A 22,290-nucleotide genomic window follows, 5' to 3' on the forward strand; every position below is an offset into this window, starting at 1 on the left:
TGTTGTGCCAAATAGGAGCAATAATATTCTTTACTTTTACTAGAGATGCTAATAAGAACATTGGCTAATTAAAAGTTTGAATAGTTCTGGCCGGCTAGGCAGGGAAGATATCAGCTCTCACTCTAGAGTTCCCTTGATTCCTGCTACCTGAGGGCTAACATCTCGTATCAAAACCTAAAACAATGAACCAAATTGGGAACGTTAACCTGTCACTTTAAAGTTCTCTAAATATACACTCTTCAATGAATATTTCCCTATATATTTGCACTCAATATTTGCACTCAATCATTTCATTTGAACTACATTCTTATTCATACAACCTCATGTGATTCTTTCTAATTGTTGACTGAGACAATACTAGCCTGAATCTTACATGTTCTCACAATAAATTTTTGCATCTAGATTGGCCAAATCAAGAAGTAAATGAAGTACATGGATTTAAATCATCACAACTTCTTCTAACATTAAAGATTAATACTTTTCAAAACTTCCATCCAACACTTAATTACTTATCATTTTAAGAAGAAAGATAAATAAAACTACTCAGAATCCATGGAGAAAATAAAATTGCACTTTAGTTTAAAAGTAAAAATTACTGTCAATCCAACAATAAGTCTCAATTAAAACCAAAAGTAGTCTAAAACAAAAGATAAAAACTTATCTCAAGTCATTCTCCAAACTCTCGAAGTTCCTTTGATTCTCTTCTCTTTTACAACACTCTCAATATAAAACTAAAATAAAAAGGACAAATATGTGGTGCCTGAAAATCTCTCCAGCTAACTCCCTAATTTTATAACTTTCAAAACTTTCCCAGTACTTTCAGGACCCCTTTCAAAGTCTGAATCTTCCTTCTTTTATAATTCTCCAAAATTTTCCTTGGTATCTCTTCAAAAATTTTCTCAAGAGAAGCCTCCTTTCACAAGTATTTTCGTCCTTGGTGGTGTAACCACCTATTTTTTCCAAAAGGTGCCTCAAATACCTCTTCAAAATTTGCAAAACTGAATTTACTCATCAAATAATTGCATCTGGTGCTTAAGCGTGGCCTTCTCTATTTAACCAGTGCTTAAGCGTCGCGTTTAAGCGGGCCCTTCTTTGTAAAACCGACGCTTAAGCGCCGGATCTGGTGCTTAGACACAAAAACACTTTAGAACAATTTTCACTTATTTGCTCCAAATTTGATTCTTTTCTACTCCTTTAAGCATTTTTCACCTTTTTACTTGTACCTGAAAGAAAAATATAAAAATACCTTCCATTAAAACGTAATTTCTCAAAAATAGATATAAAAATGTGTCGAAAAACACTATATATTATAGGTGTATCAAAATCCCCTGAACTTAAAATGTTACTTGTCCTTAAGTGACACTTCAATTTTTAAAAATCAAATAACTATGATATGTATATGAGTTTCTTTAGGAGTTACTAAAATTTAGATTTAGAAATACAGTAGTCCAATTTAGAAAAAATATTCACTAAATGAGGCTAACTCAAAGTTTAGAAATTTTGAATGTTAAGAATTATAAAAAAAATTATTTCTATCTAATACAGAAATATTGTAGATTTTTCAAATTTAAAATTTAGTCCTTTTATTATCTCTACGTAAAAATTTTAATTTTATATAATTTTACTCACTATATTATATCACTAAGCTTAAGAGTTTCTCAAGTCTTATACTTTAAAAAGATCAAATGTGGAACCAATTTTTGATTAGGCACTAATCCTCAAGCTTCTCCTCCCTTACATTCTTTTTCATTTTTTTTTTCTTTTTCTTTTTCAAATACATTCAGACAAGGATTATTATATCTGGATAGGCCTTTAGTAATTTTGAATTTCACATCGGATGCCGAGTATCCGGACTTGATGAATGGTGTTTGGTAGCTGTTGACCAACTTAGTTGCTTGTTTCGAGAGAGGTTTGGTACGAGTTGGGTGGGTTTCTTTGTTTGGTTCTCCTCCCTTACATTTTTTTTTCTTTTTCTTTTTAGTTTTCTTTTTCTTTTTCATTTTCAGGCAAGGATTACTATATCTGGATAGACTTTTAATAATTTTGAATTTCACTTCTCCTTTCCTAAAGCAAAGTCTTGATGTAAATCTTTTACTTAAAATATAATAATTGTTTCAAAAATTATTTTAATAAAATAAATTTAAGTATTAAAAATAAAAGTCTAAATTATCTAAATTTTTCAAAAATACAAATTTTCATACTAAAGATAGTAACACTATATTAAACATTTTCTACACTAAAAACTTTTAACTTAAAGCTTTTCTTCATTACTAAAATTTTCTTTCTTCATTACTAAAAATTTTAACTAAATTCTCTTACTCATTTCTAAAATCAAATTTTACTTCCCTAATATAACTTCATATACATGATCAATTTTTTTTCTTTTCAAGTAAAATTCATTTGTAGCACATTTGAGAACAAATAAAATTCAAATTTTGAAAATATTTTTAATTCCCCCCTCCCCTCCCCCCCCCCAAACTTAAATTTTTAACAGATTAAACAGTTTAGCATCAAATATATATATGTAGGAATGAAAATTAAAATAACATGCTTATAGGAATTTCTATATCCTAATTATACGAGTATAAAACTAAAATCGGGAATAAAATTAATTTTGATTGAATTTTCTACTATTTTCTTTTCAATTCAATATGTAGAGATTCAATAGACTTCTAAACAGTGGGTACAAATATAAAAGCAAACAAACATATTGCTTTGACTTCACAATCTCAGCATAACAATAAACTCACAAACATGATAAAAGAAAAATACAAAGTAGCACATCCTGAAATTTAAATTTAAGATCTAAGTTAGCAAGCTTTTCAACTTTTCAAAAGACATAGAATTAAGTTAAGTTCTAAACTAACTAAATCATAATACTAAACTCACAACATTTACTACCCTAGAATTTCAAAAAGAAAATACTAACTAACACAAACATCACAATAACAATAAAACATAAAAGTCCAAAACACAACACATAGTCTAAATCAACACACAAATGCAAATGTAGCAAGATCAAACCACATAGTCCATAACATAATACAAACATGAAAATAAAATATCTCTATCTTACTCCTCACTCTCTGAATCACCGCTATTCCACGTTTTTGCAGGCTCATAATCAGTATGTCGAAAATATGGAGGAAATTGCACTCCTAGGTCACCCCTAATTAGGTTCTCCAGAGATGAGTTAAATTTATCTTCATAATGACTCCTTTTCCTATTATACCTATCAGTATGCTCTGCAAAACACTCTAAATTCTGAACTTTATCAGCGGTATAGTTAATATGATTCATCATACTCTGCAATAATTGATCTTGGGTCACAATAAACTCACCTTTAGATGTAGAGTCATGTGAGATAGATGGTCTAGATGTAGAAGCGGCAGAGGTAGAAGTAGTAGACATCTCCATTCCATAGCTCCTCAAAAATCCTTCTCCAGCCAAAAATAGAATGCTCAAAGTAAGTCTTCCAATTTAGTTTAGTGATGGGATTTAGAGGTAACATTACTTCCTCCCAGCTATCATATTTTACTCCAGCTTGCTCACATAAAGAAAAGATCAAGGAAGCAAATCCCAGACCTGCAGTAGTAACAACAGTAGTAGAACTGATGATAGTCTGATAAAGCAAAGCTTCTATGTTGACGAGCTTTCCTTCATGGATACAATAATTTAACGTCGCTCTCCCTCTATCTCTGGTAACTTCATTGAGATGATTTGTTGGAAGCAGACGAGCATAAATAAAGTAGTGTTAGGCCTTTGCAGGTGCACTTAACTTTGAAGTTGGAATGTTGACTCTCCTCTCATTAGTAATCTTCCAGAGTCCTCTTCCAACAGGCAAGTAAGAAATAATCATTTCTAGTTCCACCTCAGTCAGACTATAATTTGCATAAAAATATAAAGTATCAGGTGGCAAATGGTAGAACAAATTGATTACCTCCGCAGAAAAAGGTACCAACTTTCCTCAAACCATAACTCTATCGTCTTCAGCCTCAGGCTGGTTTGCATAGAACTCCCTAACAATAGAAATATCTGCAACAGCAAAGAAACAACAGAATCGTTCCCACTGTCGGTGAACAATCAGATCTTCCATGGTACCACCTGGATTCTTAAAACAACGCTCCTGAATTAGTTTTCATGACTGTAATGCATCACTGTACCGATCCTGAGCTTTTAAACTTACAAACTTGCTCGAATCGAAAGGGCTCTTTCCTTTACTCCTCTTCATTCTTGGTGTCATTTTACAAATTTTATAAATTCCAAAATTAACTTCAAAAATCAAGTCTAAACTACTAAACTAAACTTCCAAAAGCGCAAACTACACTTTCTATACAATTTTCATAGATTTTTCCTCATTTTTCACCATGAATAGTGAATCTTTGAATTTCTCCAAATGTACTCAAAATACATGGTGAAAATCCAAAATTTTTGCATAGAAGTAAAGCTCTTACCTCAAGAAACTTAAATCTAGCAAATTTTTCTTAATTCCACCAAGAAATGTCCACTTAAAAGTGTGCCCTAGCCTTCCAAAATCTCGAACTTGAGAGGAAGAAGATGACGGGAGGGTGAAAAATGGTATTTTTCAAGTGAAATTTTCACTTTTAACCAATTGCAAACCGGTTTTCGTGAATCGGCGCTTAAGCGCGGATAAGTGGCGTAAAGGCGTCTGCCTCTCGAGTTAGCTCGCGCTTAAGCGCGAGATGTAGCGCTTAAGTGTTAGTGCAAAATTTTCAAGATTTTCAAATTTAAGTAAAATGCAATATTTTGTATAATTATATCACCCCTAAATGGTCTCATAACACTTAAATGATAATTTTCAACTTCCTATAACTCCCCTCTCTCTCAAAATGCTCCCATATAACTATTTCAATTCGAGGCTAAAAATAACAAAAATTTTCATACAAACAAACTTATATTAATTCACAAACGAGTACAAATACATTTAACACTTAATTCTCACTCCAAAGTGTCTTGGATGAGAAAATTTCCTAAATACAAACACTTAATAATCATTTCACAATTAAACACATAAGTAACACAAACACTAAAAAATGACTTAAACACTACACACTTAAGAACAATGACTTCTAACACAAAAATTCTAACATATAAATTAATTTCATTCTTCATTCATAGGAACAAATTCATGTCTTTCATTAGTCTCTCCAGGAATATAGAGTTCATAAAACGGATGGTGGTGACGAGCTCTGATACTTCTTTAATCCACTTCTGCTTAATGAACATCGCCTTATCCGCTTCCTCTATATAACTAGTGTGGCTAAAATGCATCTTCAATTGCCACCCAATATGCTCAAGATGTGCAAGAATCTCCAATACATTAGTCTCCAGTACAGACATGGTATTTTCAATTTTGTTGATCTTCTCTGATATCCCTTCAATACTAACGTCTAAGAAACCGTTATACATCCTTTGTGCACTTTGACTAATGAACCTCTTCCTCATGGTTTCTTCCTTCTTCTTCAAGTCCATCTCCCATGAAGACATTTTCTCTTAAAAATGATTTCACTTAGACTTTTAGGGCTAAAAATGATTTGGGGTGAAATTCCTTCACAAAACACTTCTATTTATAGGCATAAATCATCCTAATATCTTCTAGGCACGTCTAGGAAATGCCTTGGCACTTTTTTTTACAAACTAATCGGTGGTTAAACCTTCTAAAATATTAATTTTGTACATGTGTTTAAACTGCTGCGCTTAAGCGCCGAATCTTAGCGTTCAAGTGCCAGTGCACATTTTTGCACCAGTCAACTTAACAACCAAATTCTCATTCTAACACATCTAGGTCACTAAATAAAGTCTTAAAATAAGTACTAACACATAATAGTCTAAAAAATACTACCCTAATTTTCTTAATCAGATACAAAACAAAAATCAAAATAAAAACACATTGATAACTATGGGTTGCCTCTCACAAAACGCTTGGTTTTACGTCGTCACTTATTCTGGTTGGCCCAACCCAGTGCTTTTTCTGGTTGACCCAACATCTTTCCATCATTAAATTTATGCCGACTCTCACAAAGCGCTTGGTTTTACGTCGTCATCAAAATGTCCCTCAAAATCAGAATTATGACATTTTTGGATAATCTCATAAGTTTCTTCTAATGGTATACATTTTCGAATAATTAGATCCTTTCCTTATTTATATAAAAATGAGTCATCCCAAAAATAGTCTTAGCTTCAGAAATAAATTTCCTCTTCTATTGATATGTCATTCCATATGGTATAATATCATTAACAAGAAAGTTTACAATGTCGACATACCACGAAACACGCCATTCATTAATAGTGAATATTTTTTCATCTGGAAAATGTTCATTAATTTCTTTTTCAAAATAGAGTGGTTTTTCTAACTCATGTCTGGACAAATGGTCAACAATTTGATTTTCAATCCCCTTCCGATCTACTATTTCAAAATCAAATTCTTATAAAAGAAGAATCCATTTTATAAGTCTAGGTTTAACATCCTTCTTTTTCATTAAATACTTAATAGCAGAATGATCTGTATGCACTACATAATATTGCTAATAACTCTAAAGTTATCAAATATGATCTAAAGTTATCAAAAGCAAATATTATTGCTAATAACTCTTTTTCAGTAGTTGTATAATTAATTTGAGTTTCATTAAGAGTTTTACTAACATAGTAAATAACATTAAAAATTTTATCCTATCTTTATCATAAAACAACTCCAATAGCATAATCACTAGCATCACACATCAATTCAAAATATTTTCCCCAGTTTGGTGAAACTATAATTGGTGCAGTGATTAATTTTTCTCTTAACAACTTAAAAGCTTTTAGGCATTCCTAATCAAAGTTGAAAATTGCATCTTTCTCCAGTAAATGACATAAAAGCTTAGCAATTTTTGAAAAGTCTTTAATATATCGCCTGTAGGATCCAATATGTCCTAAAAAACTCCTAATTTCCCTTACATTTATTGGATAAGGTAAATTAGTGATCACTTGAATTTTAGCAGGATCTACTTCCATACTATTTTTTGATATTTGATGGCCTAATATAATTCCTCCTGATACCATAAATTAGCATTTTTCCCAATTAAGGACTAAATTTGTTTTTTCACAACGCTTAAGAACTTTAAATAAATATTCTAAACATGAGTCAAATGAAGTTCCAAACACTGAAAAGTCATCCATAAAGACTTCAATCCCTTTTTAATTAAAACACAAAAAATTGTCATCATACATCAAATGTAAGAGGGGCATTACATAAACCAAAGGGCATTCTTCTAAAAGCAAAAGTATCATAAGGACTGATAAACATTATTTTTTCTTGATCCTCGGGAGACATTTGAATTTGGTGAAAACCAATATATCCATCTAGAAAATAAAAGTGTTTATGCCTAGCTAGTCTATCCAGCATTTGATATAGAAAGGGTAGTGGAAAATGATCTTTCCTAGTTGCAAGATTTAATTTTCTATAATCAATGCATATTCGCCACCACGTAACTTGTCTAGTAGGTATTAACTCATTATGTTCATTCATAGTTGTAGTTACTCCTCATTTCTTAGGAACACAGTGAATTGGACTAACCCATGCACTGTCGGAAATAGGGTAGATAATTCCAGCATCTAACAACTTTAAAATTTCTTTCTTAACAACTTCTTTCATAACATGATTCAATCTCCTTTAAGGATTAGCCTTGGGTTTGCAGTTTTCTTCCATATGAATTCTATGCATACAAATTGAAGGACTGGTTCGTTCAATATCAACAATTGTCCATCCAAATGCTTTCTTAAAATTTCTTAATATTTTCATCAATCTTTCGTCTTCTTCCTCTTCTTCCATCGAGGAAATTATAACAGGTAAAGTAGAAGAATCTTCTAAAAAGGCATATTTTAAATATCCAGGAAGTAACTTCAACTCAAGTTTTGGAGGATTTTCAATAGATGGACTTTTTCTATTGATGGACAAAATGATTTAACTTTTTCTAATGTGTCCAAAATTTCAAAACTTTCTCGAACATAGTTTGAATCTTCCTTAAAAAGAACTTCACATTGATCTAATTCCTCTTCTTGCTTGTTTTCTAAATCTTTTTCTTTAGATTTCTCTTTATAAGTAGTTTTGAAATGGCATTCACTTAGATATCTTATAACATCCATTCACTTACATATCTTACATTTTGCAGGGTATTTCATTGATCTTGAAATATTGAAAGTAACAGCTTGATCATTGACGCACATCGTTAATTCCCTTTCCTGCACATCTATCATTGCTCTTTCTGTGGCTAGGAAAGGTCTCCCCAAAATGATAGGTATCTCTTTATCTTCCTCCATATCTAGTACAATGAAATCAACTGAAAAGATAAATTGATCCACTTTCACTGGGACATCTTCTATAACTTCTTTAGGGTATGTTATTGAACGATCTGCTAACTGCAGAGTTATAGTAGTAGGGGTTATTTCTCCTAATCCTAATCTTTTAAATATTGATAATGGCATAAGGTTAATGGTTGCACCTAAATAACATAAAATTTCCCATAAAATATGTCTCTTATTGCAAATGGAATTGTAAAGCTACGAGGATCTTTAAGCTTTTCAGGAAGCTTCTTCTGAATTATAGCACTGCACTCCTCACTAAGTGCAACAGTCTCATTATCTTCAAACTTCCTTTTTCTATTGAGAATATCCTTCATAAACTTTACATAGCTCGACATTTGTTCTAAGGCTTCCGTAAATAGAATATTAATTGTATGCTTCTTAAATATTTCTAGAAATTTTAAAAATTGCTTATCTAACTTCTGCTGACAAAGTCTTTTTGGAAATGGAGGTGGTGGTTTTTCCAAATCAATTTTCAATGGAGAAATTGGTTTTTCAGAATCTTTTGGAGAGTCTTCTTTTGATTCTTCAATTTCTTCTCTCTCTACTTCAGTTTCTTTTTGAACCCTACCTTCCAACTCTTTTCCGCTTCTAAGTTGAACGGCTTTTACTTGATCTTTATTCCAGTCTTTTTGATTTGATTCAGTATTGCTAGGAAGTGTTCCTTGGGATCTATTACTTAATAAATTTGTTATTTGCGCTCAAGTTGATTCTTAATATTTCTAATTATAGTTCCTTGACTTTGTAATTGATTTCCAATTTGTAACACCACTTCTTCTATAGACAACTTTATCTCCTTAAATTATGAATTACTATTAAAACCTGGAGGATAAGTAGATCCACAATTATTATTTCCTTGGTTTTTCCAGTTTCCCAATGGGTTGACTTGGTTGTTCCCCATTGCTGATTATTACCACCTGAATTGTTATTCGAGCTAAAGTTGGGATGATTCTTCCAACCTGGGTTATAATAATTTGAATATGGTTTACTCTGCTTATTATTTATGGCATTTAAAGTTTCTAATGATGCTTGAGAATCTAACATTTGGCCTAATGAATTCTCTTCAATCATAGAAATTGGTTGAGAAAAATTCATTCCAAATTGGTATAACTTCCTTGAAATTACAGCAACTTGATTTGCTAACATAGTAAATCCATCAGATTCATGAATATTGACTACTTTCTTTAGATTCACCTTCTAGAAGTTCATTGAAAATTATTGGTAGCCATTTCTTCAATTAAAACATAGGTGTCATGAAATGGTTTTGACATTAATGAACCACCAACAACGAAATTGATAATAAATCCCAAGTAGAACCACCAACAACACATTATAAAAAGTTTGAATTATTAACCAATCTGGTATAACCTGGCGTGGACACTTTCTTAAGAGTTCTTTAAATCGTTCCCATGCTTCATAAATAGATTCACCTTTAAACTGATTATAATATCAAAACTTCGTAGTTTTTTATGATGGAAAATATTTAGCAAGAAATTTTTGTGCTAAATCACCCAAGTTTTGATAGATCCAGGTGCTAACAAATTCAACCTCATTTTAGCTTTATCCCTCAGTGAGAAAGGAAATAACCTAAGTCTTATGACATCATCTGATACACCATCATATTTAAATGTAGCGCACAATTCTACAAAATTGGCAAGATATAAATTTGGATCTTCAATTGGTGATCCCCAAACTGATTATTTTATACCTTTGGATAATAGCAGGTTTAAGCTTAAATGAATTAGCCACTACAGTAGGTTTTTGAATACTACAATGAAGTTCATATACAGTAGGGTTGGCATAATCTCTTAAAGGTCTAAGCTTCTGATGAATTTCAGCATTTTGATTGTTTTGGTTTGCCATTTCTGTAATTGTTTTAGATTTTTCAAGATTTTTAATTTTTTTGATTTTTTTAACAGTTCTCTTTATTTCAGAATCGTAGGGCACTAGTCCTTCAGTACCTAAACTATGCATACACTAACATAAAATAAAATAAAACTAAGCACACACAAAAATAAGATACAATAACTTTTAGAGTTTAAATAAAAATTTCTAAGAATAGAAATTTGCTTTAAAATCAATAAACTCTTTATAATTTTCACTTTAATTCCCCGACAAAGGCGCCAAAAACATGGTCCTGACTATTTATATGCAACAGTATAACAATCGCTCTGATTTTATTTTTCACTTATATTTTCTTATTTTGCAACAAAACCAAAAACTTGATCCTGAAAAAAAATAAGAATTTAACTTTTTAATTTATATATATTGGGATACTACGCAAGTATACGTATCGTTATTAAATAATATAAAACTTTTCTGATTAAGACCTGAATATCAAACTCACAGGAAAATGATGCAATATGCACTTTTGAAAACTATCTATTTTTAAAAAGACAATTATTTAAACTATAAATGTTTTTGCAGTAATGAAAGTTTAAATATTTTTGGTATTTTTTATATTTTGATAAAACAGTAACAACTTAAAAAGATAACTTGAGTTTTTGTAGAAGAAAAGCACTAAATATAAAAATATCTTTCTCCCTATCATGAATCAGTAATAAGTATAGGAATTTTGTTGTAAAAGTATGCAAACTGTATTGTGCCAAATAGGAGCAATAATATTTTTTACCCTTATTAGAGATTCTATTAAGAACATTGGCTAATTTAAAGTTTGAATAGTTCTGAAGACCTGCTAGGTAGGGTAGATATCAGCTCTCACTCTAGAGTTCCCTCGATCCCCTTCACCTGGGGGCTAACATCTCGTATCAGAACCTAAAATATTAAACCAAATTGGGGACTTTAACCTGTCACTTTAAAGTCCTCTAACTCTACACCCTTTAATGAATATTTTTCTATTTATTTGCACTCAATCATATGAACAACATTTTTATTCATACAACCTCATGTGATTCTTTCCAATTGTGACAATACCAAATACCAACCCGGTTCTTACATGTTCTCCCAACAAATTTTAACATCTGGATTGGCCAAATCAAGAAGTAAATGAAGTACATGGATTTAAATCATCACAACTTCTTCCAACATTAAAGATTAATACTTTTTACAACTTCCATCCAACACTTAATTACTTATCATTTCAAGAAGAAAGATAAGGAAAACTACTCAGAATCCATTGAGAAAATAAAACCACACTTTAGTTTAAAAGTAGAAATCATTGTCAAACCAACAACAAGTCTCAATTAAAAATAAAAATAGTCTAAAACAAAAGATAAAACTTTTCTCAAATCCTCCACCAAACTCTTGAAGTTTCTTTGAATCCCTTCTCTTTAACAACACTCTCAATATAAAACTAAAACAAAAGGATAAAGTAAATATTTAGTGTGGTGCCTGAAAATCTCTCCAAACTAACTCCCCAATTTATTTAAGAACTTTCAAAACTTTCTCTTTTCCAGCACACACACTTTCAAAGTTTCAATCTTCCTTCTTTTACAATTTTCCAATAGGTGTGTTGGTGTCTCTTCAAAATATGTCTTTATTTGATGTATTTCCCCAAGAGAAGCCTCCTTTCACAAGTATTTTTGTCCTTGGTGGTTGTAACCACCTATTTATGCCAAAAGGTACCTCAAATACCTCTTCAAAATTCACAAAACCAAATTTACTCATCAAATAACTGTCTCTGATGCTTAGGCGCGACCTTCTCTGTTTAACCAGCGCTTAAGCACCGGATCTGATGCTTAGGTGCCAAAACACTTTAGAACAATTTTCACCTATTTACTCTAAATTTGATCCTTTTTAACCCTTTAAGCATTTTTCACCTTTTTTACTTGTACCTAAGAGAAAACAAAAAATGTCTTCCATTAAAGCACAATATCTAAAAAATAGGTATAAAAATGTGTCTAAAAACACTATATATTATAGGTGTATCAAGTAACAATAATTCTAATGTTGCAAATCCGCAATAGGGAAACAACACTGCGAACCCATTGGGAAACTCCAACAATTAAGGAAATCCAACTTATAAACCTTCTTACCCTCCAGGTTATAATAATTTGCAGAGTAAGGAGAAAAGTTGTCAATGGAAGAACTGATATTGCGTATGACAAGTCAATTATAAAGTTAATGAGCTGCAATTAGAAACATAAAAAATCAAGTGGGATGTATTGCAACCGCACTTATCAATGGACCTCCAGGAACGTTGCCTAGTAATGTTGAAGTAAATCCTTAAGATCAAAATTAAGAGCAAATTAAGGTTATTCAACTGAGAAGTGGAAAATAATTAGAAAATAAAGTTAAAAAAGAAGTGGAAGTTAAAGTTGAAAAAGATGAGGTGGAAAATGAAAAATCTGGTAAAAAATTTTATTTTGAGTCAGAATGTCCTATTAAACCAATGAAAATCACTGTAGAAAGACCACCACCTTCATTTCCTCAAAGATTGAAGTAGAAAAATAGAGATAACCAATTTTCAAAATTTTTAGCAATATTGAGAAAATTAATGATAAACATTCCATTTGTTGAAGCTTTGGAACAAATACCAAGCTATGTGAAGTTCATGAAGGATATACTTAATAAGAAAATAAGAAAAGGAAGTTTGTAGATAATGAGACTGTTGCACTCAGTAAAGAGTGTAGCGCTATAACTCAGAAAAAGCTTCCTGAAAAACTTAAAGATCCTAGAAGTTTTACAATTCCTTAGCTATTGGCGAAAGATTTTTTAGAAAAGACATATCTGATTCAGCAGCTAGTATTAATCTTATATCGTTACCAATTTTTAGAAGGTTAGGCTTAGGAGATATTTTACTTACAACTGTAACTCTTCATTTAGTTGATTATTCTATTACCTATCTTAAAGGAGTTATAGAAGATTTTTTGGTAAAAGTTTATAAATTTATCTTTCCTTTGGACTTTATTGTATTAGATATGGAGGAAGATAAAGAAATTCCTATCATTTTAGGAATACCATTTCTAACCACTGGAAGAGCTTTGATAGATGTGCAAAAAGGAGAACTAATTATGAGAGTTAGTGATCAAGAGGTTACATTTAATATTACAAAATCAATGAGATACCCTGCAAAAGAGGAAGAAATTAAATGCTTCATAATGGATATTAATGAATATCTAAGTCATGAATATTTTAAAAAAACATTTGAAAAGGAATTTGAAAAGGAATATATGAAATATGAAGATGAGGATAAAATTCAAGATGAATCTATGGAAGTGAGTAAAGAAGATTTGGATTATGTTCAGGAAAAATTTAAAATTCTAGATCCTACAAAAAGTAATAAGAATTTGATTTCATCTATAGAAAAGCCTCCTAAACTAGAACAGAAAACACTTTCTACAAATTTTAAGTATGCATTCTTAAAAGATTTATCTACATTACCTGTTATAGTATCCTCATAATTAACTAATCAGCAAGAACAACAGTTGTTGGAAACTTTGAAAAGATATAAGAAAGTCTTTGGATGGACATTGGTTGATATTAAAGGAATCAGTCCTTCAATTTGTATGCAGGAAGAGCAACATGAGCCAAGAGCTGATCCTCAAAGGAGATTAAATCTTATGATAAAGAAATTTGTTATTGTTAAAAAAGAAATTCCTAAAATGGTTAGATGCTGGAATAATATATCATATTTCAGACAGTGCTTGGGTAAGTCCAATTCACAGTGTTCCAAAGAAAGGAGGAATGACTTTAGTGATAAATGAAAATAATGAATTAATATCAACAAGACAAGTCATTGGATGATGAATCTGCATTTAAATTCTACCACTAGGAAGGATCATTTTCCTTTACCCTTTTTGCACCAGATGTTGGATAGGCTAGCTGGGCACCGATATTTTTATTTTCTAGATGGATATACCAGTTATCATCAACTACCTATTGCTATAGAGGATCAAGAGAAAACAACATTTACTAGTCCTTATGGAGCTTTTGTTTTTCGACGAATGCCCAGTAGATTATGTAATGTACCTGTAACATTTGCACCTGCAACATTTCAAACATGCAACATTTCAAACATGTATGTTGTCAATTTTCAGTTATTTAATTGAAAAAGTGATTGAAGTCTTTATGGATAATTTTTTTATATTTGGAATGATGTGAAAAGACTAATCTCGTATTGAACTGTGAAAAATGTTAATTTATGGTTGCATAAGGAATTGTTTTCAAAAAATGACATGGAAGTAGATCCTGCAAAAATTCAGGTTGTATCAAACTTACCTCCGCCTACTAATATAAGAGTTAGGAGCTTTTTAAAACATGCTGGATTTTATAGGTGATATATTAAAGATTTTTAAAAAATTAATAAGTTCTTATGCCAACTTCTAGAAAAAGATACAAAATTTGATTTCAACCAGGATTACCTTAAAGCCTTTGAAATTTTAAAGGAAAAAATTGATCACTGCTCCTATAATTGTTTCACCTGATTGGGAGAAACCTTTTGAATTAATGTGTGATGTAAGTGATTATACAATTGGAGTTGTATTAGGGTAGAGATATGATACGATTTTCAAAGTTATATATTATGCTAGTAAGAATCTTAATGATGCTCATATTAGCTACACCACCACTGAAAGAGAGTTATTAGTCATTGTGTATGTTTTTGACAAGTTTAGGACATATCTGATTGGAGCAAAATGTGTTGTGCATATTGACCATTCGGCTATTAAATATTTGATACAAAAGAAGGATACAAAATCAAGATTAATTAGATGGGTACTTCTGATGCAAGAGTTTGATATTGTAGTAGTCAATAGGAAAGAGACTGATAATCAAATTGACGGTCATCTATCTAGGCTAGAACAAGAAGAAATACTTGACATGGAAAAAGAAATTAATGAAATTTTCCTGATGAATAACTTTATGTTGTAAAAGTATGGGAAATACCTTGGTATGCTGAAATTGTAAATTATATTGTTAGTGGTATTTTACCATATGGACTAACAAAATAACATGATAAAAAATTCATTCATGATGCAAAATCTTATTTTTGGGATGACACCTATTTATATAAATAATGCAAAGATCTAATAATGAGAAGCTGTCTTATAAAAAAATTCAGGAAATTATTCAGAAAAGTCATGATTCAGAATTGGATGACATTTTGGGGATGATAGAACAATCAATAAAATTTTATAATCTGGATTTTATTGACCTATTTTATTTAGAAATGATATCTTTCTTTAAAGTGCAATATCATCAAAAATAGTATAAAATAGGTATGAAAATCTCAACATATTTTCCTCTGGTCACCTACTCTATTTAGAGATGTTAATATGTATGTATATATAAACATGTGATTGATGTGAGAGAGTAGGTAATATTTTAAAAAGAAATAAAATGCCTCTATATTTTAATTTGAAAATTAAAATTTTTTATGCCTGGAGATTGGCCTTCATTTAGAAATATAAATATATTGATTGCAGTGGATTATGTTTCAAAATAGATTGAAGAAATAGCGTTACCTCGATATGATGCTTAGAGTGTTTCAACATTTTTAATTAAAAATATTTTTACAAGATATGGAATGCCTAGAGTAATCATTACTGATGGAGGGTCTCATTTTAGAAATGCAACAATTACAAGATTGGTAGAAAAATATAATATAATGCATAAAATTGTAACTGTTTATCATCCACAGACTAGTGGTTTAGCAGAAGTATATATCCATGAAATTAAGAGAATTTTGGAAAAAAGTGTAAATCCTAGTAAAATGGATTGGTTTGAGCTTATAAGACACCTATAGGTATGTCCCCTTATAAATTAATTTTTGGGAAGACTTGTCACTTACCAGTAGAATTGGAGCATAAAGCTTATTGGGCTATAAAGAAATTTAATTTCAATTTGAAAGAAGTTGGTGAGAAAAGATTATTGCAATTGAATGAGCTTGAAGAAGTTAGAAATGAACCTTACGATAATGCTAGGATTTATAAGGAAAGAATAAAAGAATGAAATGATCAGAAGATAATAAAAAAGGAATTTGAACATGGATAGGAAGTTTTAATATACAACATAAGATTGAAATTATTTCCTGAAAAATTGAACTCTAGGTGGAAAGGGCCATTCAGAGTTGTAAAAGTTTATCGTTATGGAGTTGTTAATATTTAAGATCTTAAGACTGAAAGGATATTTAAAGTAAATGGGCATAGATTGAAACCATATTTTGATGGTCAAAGACCAGTTTTTAAAGAGACTGTAATATTGGGTCACCCAGAATAAAAACCAGGAATGTCGGGCTGACGACATTAAACCAAGTGTTTTGTCAAAGGCAACCCATACTTACCGTTGTTTATTTTGATTTTAAATTTTTGTTCATAATATTTTAAATATATTTTTATTTGTGTTTTCTTAGAGTCCGTGTATTTGAGAAAATAATTTAAAAACATTTTTATTTACCTAATTTTATGGAAAAATTGAGAATTTGTTTAATAAAGATAAAAACTGCGAATTTTTGGAACTAGCACATGATGCACCAAATTTCAGAGAGCTCGGTGACAAAAATGACTTAAAATGTTTCAAAATGCAGTTTTTGGTGGGTCCTTCTCCTTATTACTCCCAAAAAATGATTCCAAAGTCAATTTTAGAGGGGAAAATGAGGGAGGAGTAACTAGATTTCAAATCCAATGGTGTCCCACTCTAAAAATTTCAAATGAGGGAGGAGTAACTAGATTTCAAATCCAATGAATTTTCAACTGGAGAAAGTTCATCAGTTTCAATGCAAACAAGTTGCATGATCATGTTTTAATGAAGAAGAGGCTAATCAAAGACAGGAGGTTTGTGAATCGAGGATTCAATACACTGAATACTCGAATTAAAGAAATTATTGCGTAGAGACGTTGGGAAGTGCTTTGTTACACTACTGCCATCGTAGTTGTCCCTTTGGTGAAAGAGTTTTATGCAAATCTTCATGGAATCAACTGAGGAATTGTCTATGTGCAAAGAAAGTTTGTGAAATTCACTCCTTCAAGAATAAACGAGATGTTTGTGATTGAAAATGTGCCTATCTGTCATTACGCAAATTTTACCCCTACGAGAGATAATATGAATGAACTCTATCGGTACCTTACGGATGAAGATGAAAATTGGAAGGCCAGAGATGATGGAAATGTAAGTTTTTCATCATTGTTGTTAAATCCTTCTTTTAAGGCATGCCACTTCTTTATTGCATCAAAATTATTTCATGTTATGAAAATCAGTAAGGTACCTAAACTAAGGAGTGTGTTATTCTAAATTACTGGAAAACCTATGGATATTGAAGCAATCATTGTGAAATTGGTTTTGGGTTTGATTGTTAATGGATATGCAACTAGACTTGGACATCCATCCACTATTTTCCTACTATGTAGTCAATCGCGAGTACCTTATGAGAGTTAAGAAAAAGTGCTTCTTCCTTGGAAGTCGATGGATCCAGAAGTCTATTGCAACTGTATTTGAATGGGAGATGAGAACGATATGAATGTATTGATGGATCAAGCATCCCAGAATTCATCACCTATTCAGCCTTACTTCAGTTTGAACGCACTTTTGAAAAGGATCAAGAAGATAAAGAAAGAGATGCATAATCTTATGCATGCAATTGGGAATGTTTCTGAAATGTTGGATCACATAGATTGGAGACTTAAAGAACATTTTGAGCATACTGGTCATATTGAAGATGGTTTGGTATGTATGTTCAAGAAACATACTTGGATTGGGGAGTGGATTGGGGAGGATTCAACAGGGGAGGATTCAACAGATGAGTTTCCTTACCAACCCTTCTACAACTTGTATGTGCACTACCAATCTATGGGAAATATCCAGGAGGAAGAGAGTGAAGAAGATGTTTGAACTTATATTATGCATAAAATGCTTATTTCGTACTGCTTGTTTTAGTTGTTTGTTGTGTTGGATTGCATTTAATTTTATCGTTGAACTATATTGATGTTTGCGTCTGGTACTTTGATGTTTAGATTTCAGTGTTAAGATGTTTTGGTTTACTTTGAACACTGAAATAGATGTTTGTTGGCTTGAAATTTGTTAGTTTGTAATAGCACGGATTTTATATATAAAAGTGAATTTTGTGTTGTTTGTGAAAGATTGATGTTAGAGTAATAATTAATTATGCTTATAAAGGTTCATTTAACTGAATTAGAGGTAGACGTAAAGCGGTGACGTAGACATAAAGCGGTGCACTGTAGATTTCCAACAAAAAATGAAATCTGGAAAGATTAAGGCATTGGAGTAAGATGCGCAGATTGGTGCATGATGCACCAATTTACAGAAAATTGACACATGATGCGCCAGATTTGGTGCAAGGTGCACCAAATTCCTGAAAACACCTGATTGCCTAAAAAATTGTGAAATCGCACAGTAAAACTCCATTTTTACTACTTGGGTTGTATCCTACCTCTGAACCGTGATCTAAGGCTTCACATTGAGCGTAATAGAGAAGATTTTGAAGGCCAAACATCATAGATTTCATCTTCTCTTGGTAAGAGCTTCACTTTATCTTAGAAATTTTTTATTTTCACCATGGATTTTTCTTACATTTTGGAAAATCCAAAATTTGGGATTTTTGATGAAAAAACTTGAAGAAAACTCATGGAGAAAAGTTTTTTACCAAAAAATCTTACTTGGGGAGTTAGATTTTTTATTTTGTAATTTATTTAGATTTTTGTAGAAGTTCAAATGGCTCTGCAAGTAAAGAGAGGGAGGTTTTTATATGATTTTGATGTACGAAGATTTGTTAGTTTGAAGGTCCAACACAGTTATAACACACAAATAGAATCGAGAAGATTGATCCAAGAACGGGCCTTAGCTAACCCGGGTGGCGAAATCGAGAGGTTGATCCTTGCCAAAAATTGGGAACAGTTTTGCTACTTCACTGCAGTAGTGATTTTGCCAATGATTCTGGAGTCTTATGCCAACTTGAGATTCACTGATGACGATCACATACTTGTGAGAGGTAAGCAAGTTGATATTACTGCATAAAGGATCAATGCATTTTATGGGCTGAGGAATGTATTTATTTATGAATATGCTGCATTCGTGATGACTGATTCATCAATGGAAGAAGTGATTGCCTTTCTGACTGATGGAAGAGGAGAATGGAGGATTAAAAATAATAAGATAGTTAACTTCTCCGCTTTCATGTTGACCATTAAGTCAAAGGTATGACACCACTTCATTTCTGCTAGATTACTACCAACAAATCATCTCGCCAATGTAACGAAGGATAAAACTACATTTAACTATTGCATTTAGAACATGAAAGCAATAGATGTTGGTGCTCTTATAGTTCATCATGCACGGAGCATAGCTAAGAGCTCTATAACTAGTGGTTTGGGTTATTCTGCCCTGATTTTCACTCTTTGTGAGCAATCAAGAGTAGAGTCCCATAAAAATGTGGAAAGATTACAGTCACAGAATCCTATTGGGAAGCATATGATTCAAAGAGTTGAATCATTTGTAGAATCTAGGGGTGAAAGAAGCGATAGACCATCTACATCAGCTGCAGGGGCATCTACTTCTTGCCCTGCATCACTAGAAAACATTATGGACCAACTCATGATTCAAAAATTGGATATAGTAAATATTCAAAATTAGATTGGAGAAAATGGAGCGAGAAATGCTTATAACGATGAGTATAAGCAGAGGAAATTTCAGCATGATATCGCTTTTGAGGAAGCTATGGTAATATATCTTAGGGGTGAATCCAATGTAGAATTTACTACTTGCCTCAGCTTCACTCCTTATGCTCCTATTCATGATGAAGAAGAAGAAGAAGAGGAAGAAGAAAATGTTGATGAGGAAGGCGATGAAGATTGATACTTTCTAGAGTTAGTTTATTTGTTCGTTTGGTTGTTTGTTTGTTTGTATGTTGTTTGGATGTTATTTGGTTGACATTTGAAATTGTTGTAGTAAAAACTTTTGTTTTGTGTTGTGGACATAAAATTGTAATAGTAACTGTAGATTTTAACTTTTTCTGCATTTTTAGTTTTTTAGTTTTTTTTTCAGTTTTTAAATCTCAACAAATTCTTTAGAATATATTATGTTTCATTTTATGCTTTAACGCCTGTATGTATTTTTAAAGTTACTACCTGTAGTATACCAGAGCCCAGTTTCATAGTTAGAAATCCTCTACAGGTTAGTTTTTTTTCATGCATTTACTGTTTTCTTTCACCAACTAAATTTTGTGCTAAAACATTTTTAAATATTTAAAAACTTAAGTTTGGGGGGGGGGGGAAGAGAAATTTCTTTTAAAAAGAAATAAACTAAATTTTATTTGTCCTTAAGTAACAATATTTTTAAAATTAATTTAACATGACCTGGGACAATAAGATTAAACTTTAAATGACTATACTTAAGTTTATGAATATTATGGTAAATTTAGGTAAAATGTTTTAATAATGAAGATCAATTCTAAAGTTAAAGATATTTGGTATGATAAGATAAGACTAAGTTTTTCTATTTATAGTAAAGAAATTGTATTTTAGAAGTATTAAGAATTTTAGAGTTTCATGTAAGAAGAAAATAATGAGACATTATGAAAATCATAAACTAATATGAATTTGTGAAGTGAAGAAATGTAAGGGTTTTGACTTTAAAAAGAGGATAGTAAAGTTCAAAACTTTTAAATGCTATCCAGATATAGTAATCCTCACTTGAAAAAGAAAAAGAAAAGAAAATATTGAAAGATCCTAAAAGAAAAAGAAAAAAAAAGAAAAAAAAGGAAAAGAAAAATAAGTGAGGAGATTCCTAATAAAAAATTTCCTTCACTTGAATCAACTTAAGGAAAATGCTTTATTACATTTTCTAAACTTATATTGGATTATTAGTAGCATTATTAGTAAAGTTTTCATGAAGTTCTTTTTCATATGAATATTATAAATATTTTTTATTTAACAAATTGCAATTCTTCTTGAAATGAATAGAGATTCAGAAATCTTAAAATTGACTACTAAGTACTCTTAAACTTAGAATTTGAAACTAAGTTATTAAAGCTTTTTACTAAATTTTATTATTTTATTTATTGAACTAAATAAAAATTATAAGTTGGTCTCTATTCTAAGTCAAATGCTTTTATGTAGTAAAAGTATCACTTGAGGACAAGTAATATTTAAGTTTAGGGGATTTTGATACACCAAAATAATATGTAGTTTTAAGTATATATTTTAAGCTTATTTTTGGTGATATTGCACTTTAATTTAAAAAAGGCTATTTTCATATTTTTGTTGCAGGTATATCAATTCTAGGCATTTGGAGAAAAAGTAGCAAAAAGGATGAAATTTGGAGCCAAAACAACAAATTTTTGAATTCTAGCGCATGATGCTCTAGATTGACGTATGATGCTCCGGATTAGCACCATATGTGACAAAACCTAGAACAATACTGTCTTCAGCAAACTGGCGCATGATGTGCCAGATTGGCGCCAGATGCGTCATTTGACAGAGAGTAGGCGCATAATGCGCCAGATTTTGCGCTAGAGATGACTTTTTGCTGATAAAGGCGATTCGAGACAAATTTTGCATGAGTTTTCAAAGGGACACTTGTTTTAAACACCCCTTGGAGTGATTCAATGCATCAAGACATTTTGAAAGGTTCTTTTATGAAGGGATATGTCTCTTAGATCAATGGACATATCTTTTGAATTCAAAAGAATTGACTTTTTGACAGAATTTTGGAATAAATTTTGAATTCTTTTTGGAAGAAGATAGCCTTTAATAAAAGAGTGTGTGTGTAGGGCAAGTGTGTGTCGCATGAAGGTAAGAAGAAGAGTTAGAGAGAGAGAGAGAAAGCTAAGGGCTTGGAGATTTTCTTCAAGGGTTGTAAGAGGAGAGGGAAGGTAAGAGATTTCTTCTTCATTACACTTCTAAAAGAGAATTGGGAGTGCTTGTAAAGAGAGAAAGGCTTGGAGAGAACTTCTAGGAATTTGCTTGGGAAGGATTGTGAGATAAGTTGTCTTTTATTTCTCTTGTTTCTATATTTCAT

Source organism: Phalaenopsis equestris, unplaced genomic scaffold, assembly GCF_001263595.1.
Source record: "Phalaenopsis equestris unplaced genomic scaffold, ASM126359v1 Scaffold000469, whole genome shotgun sequence".
Taxonomy (NCBI): Eukaryota; Viridiplantae; Streptophyta; class Magnoliopsida; order Asparagales; family Orchidaceae; genus Phalaenopsis; species Phalaenopsis equestris.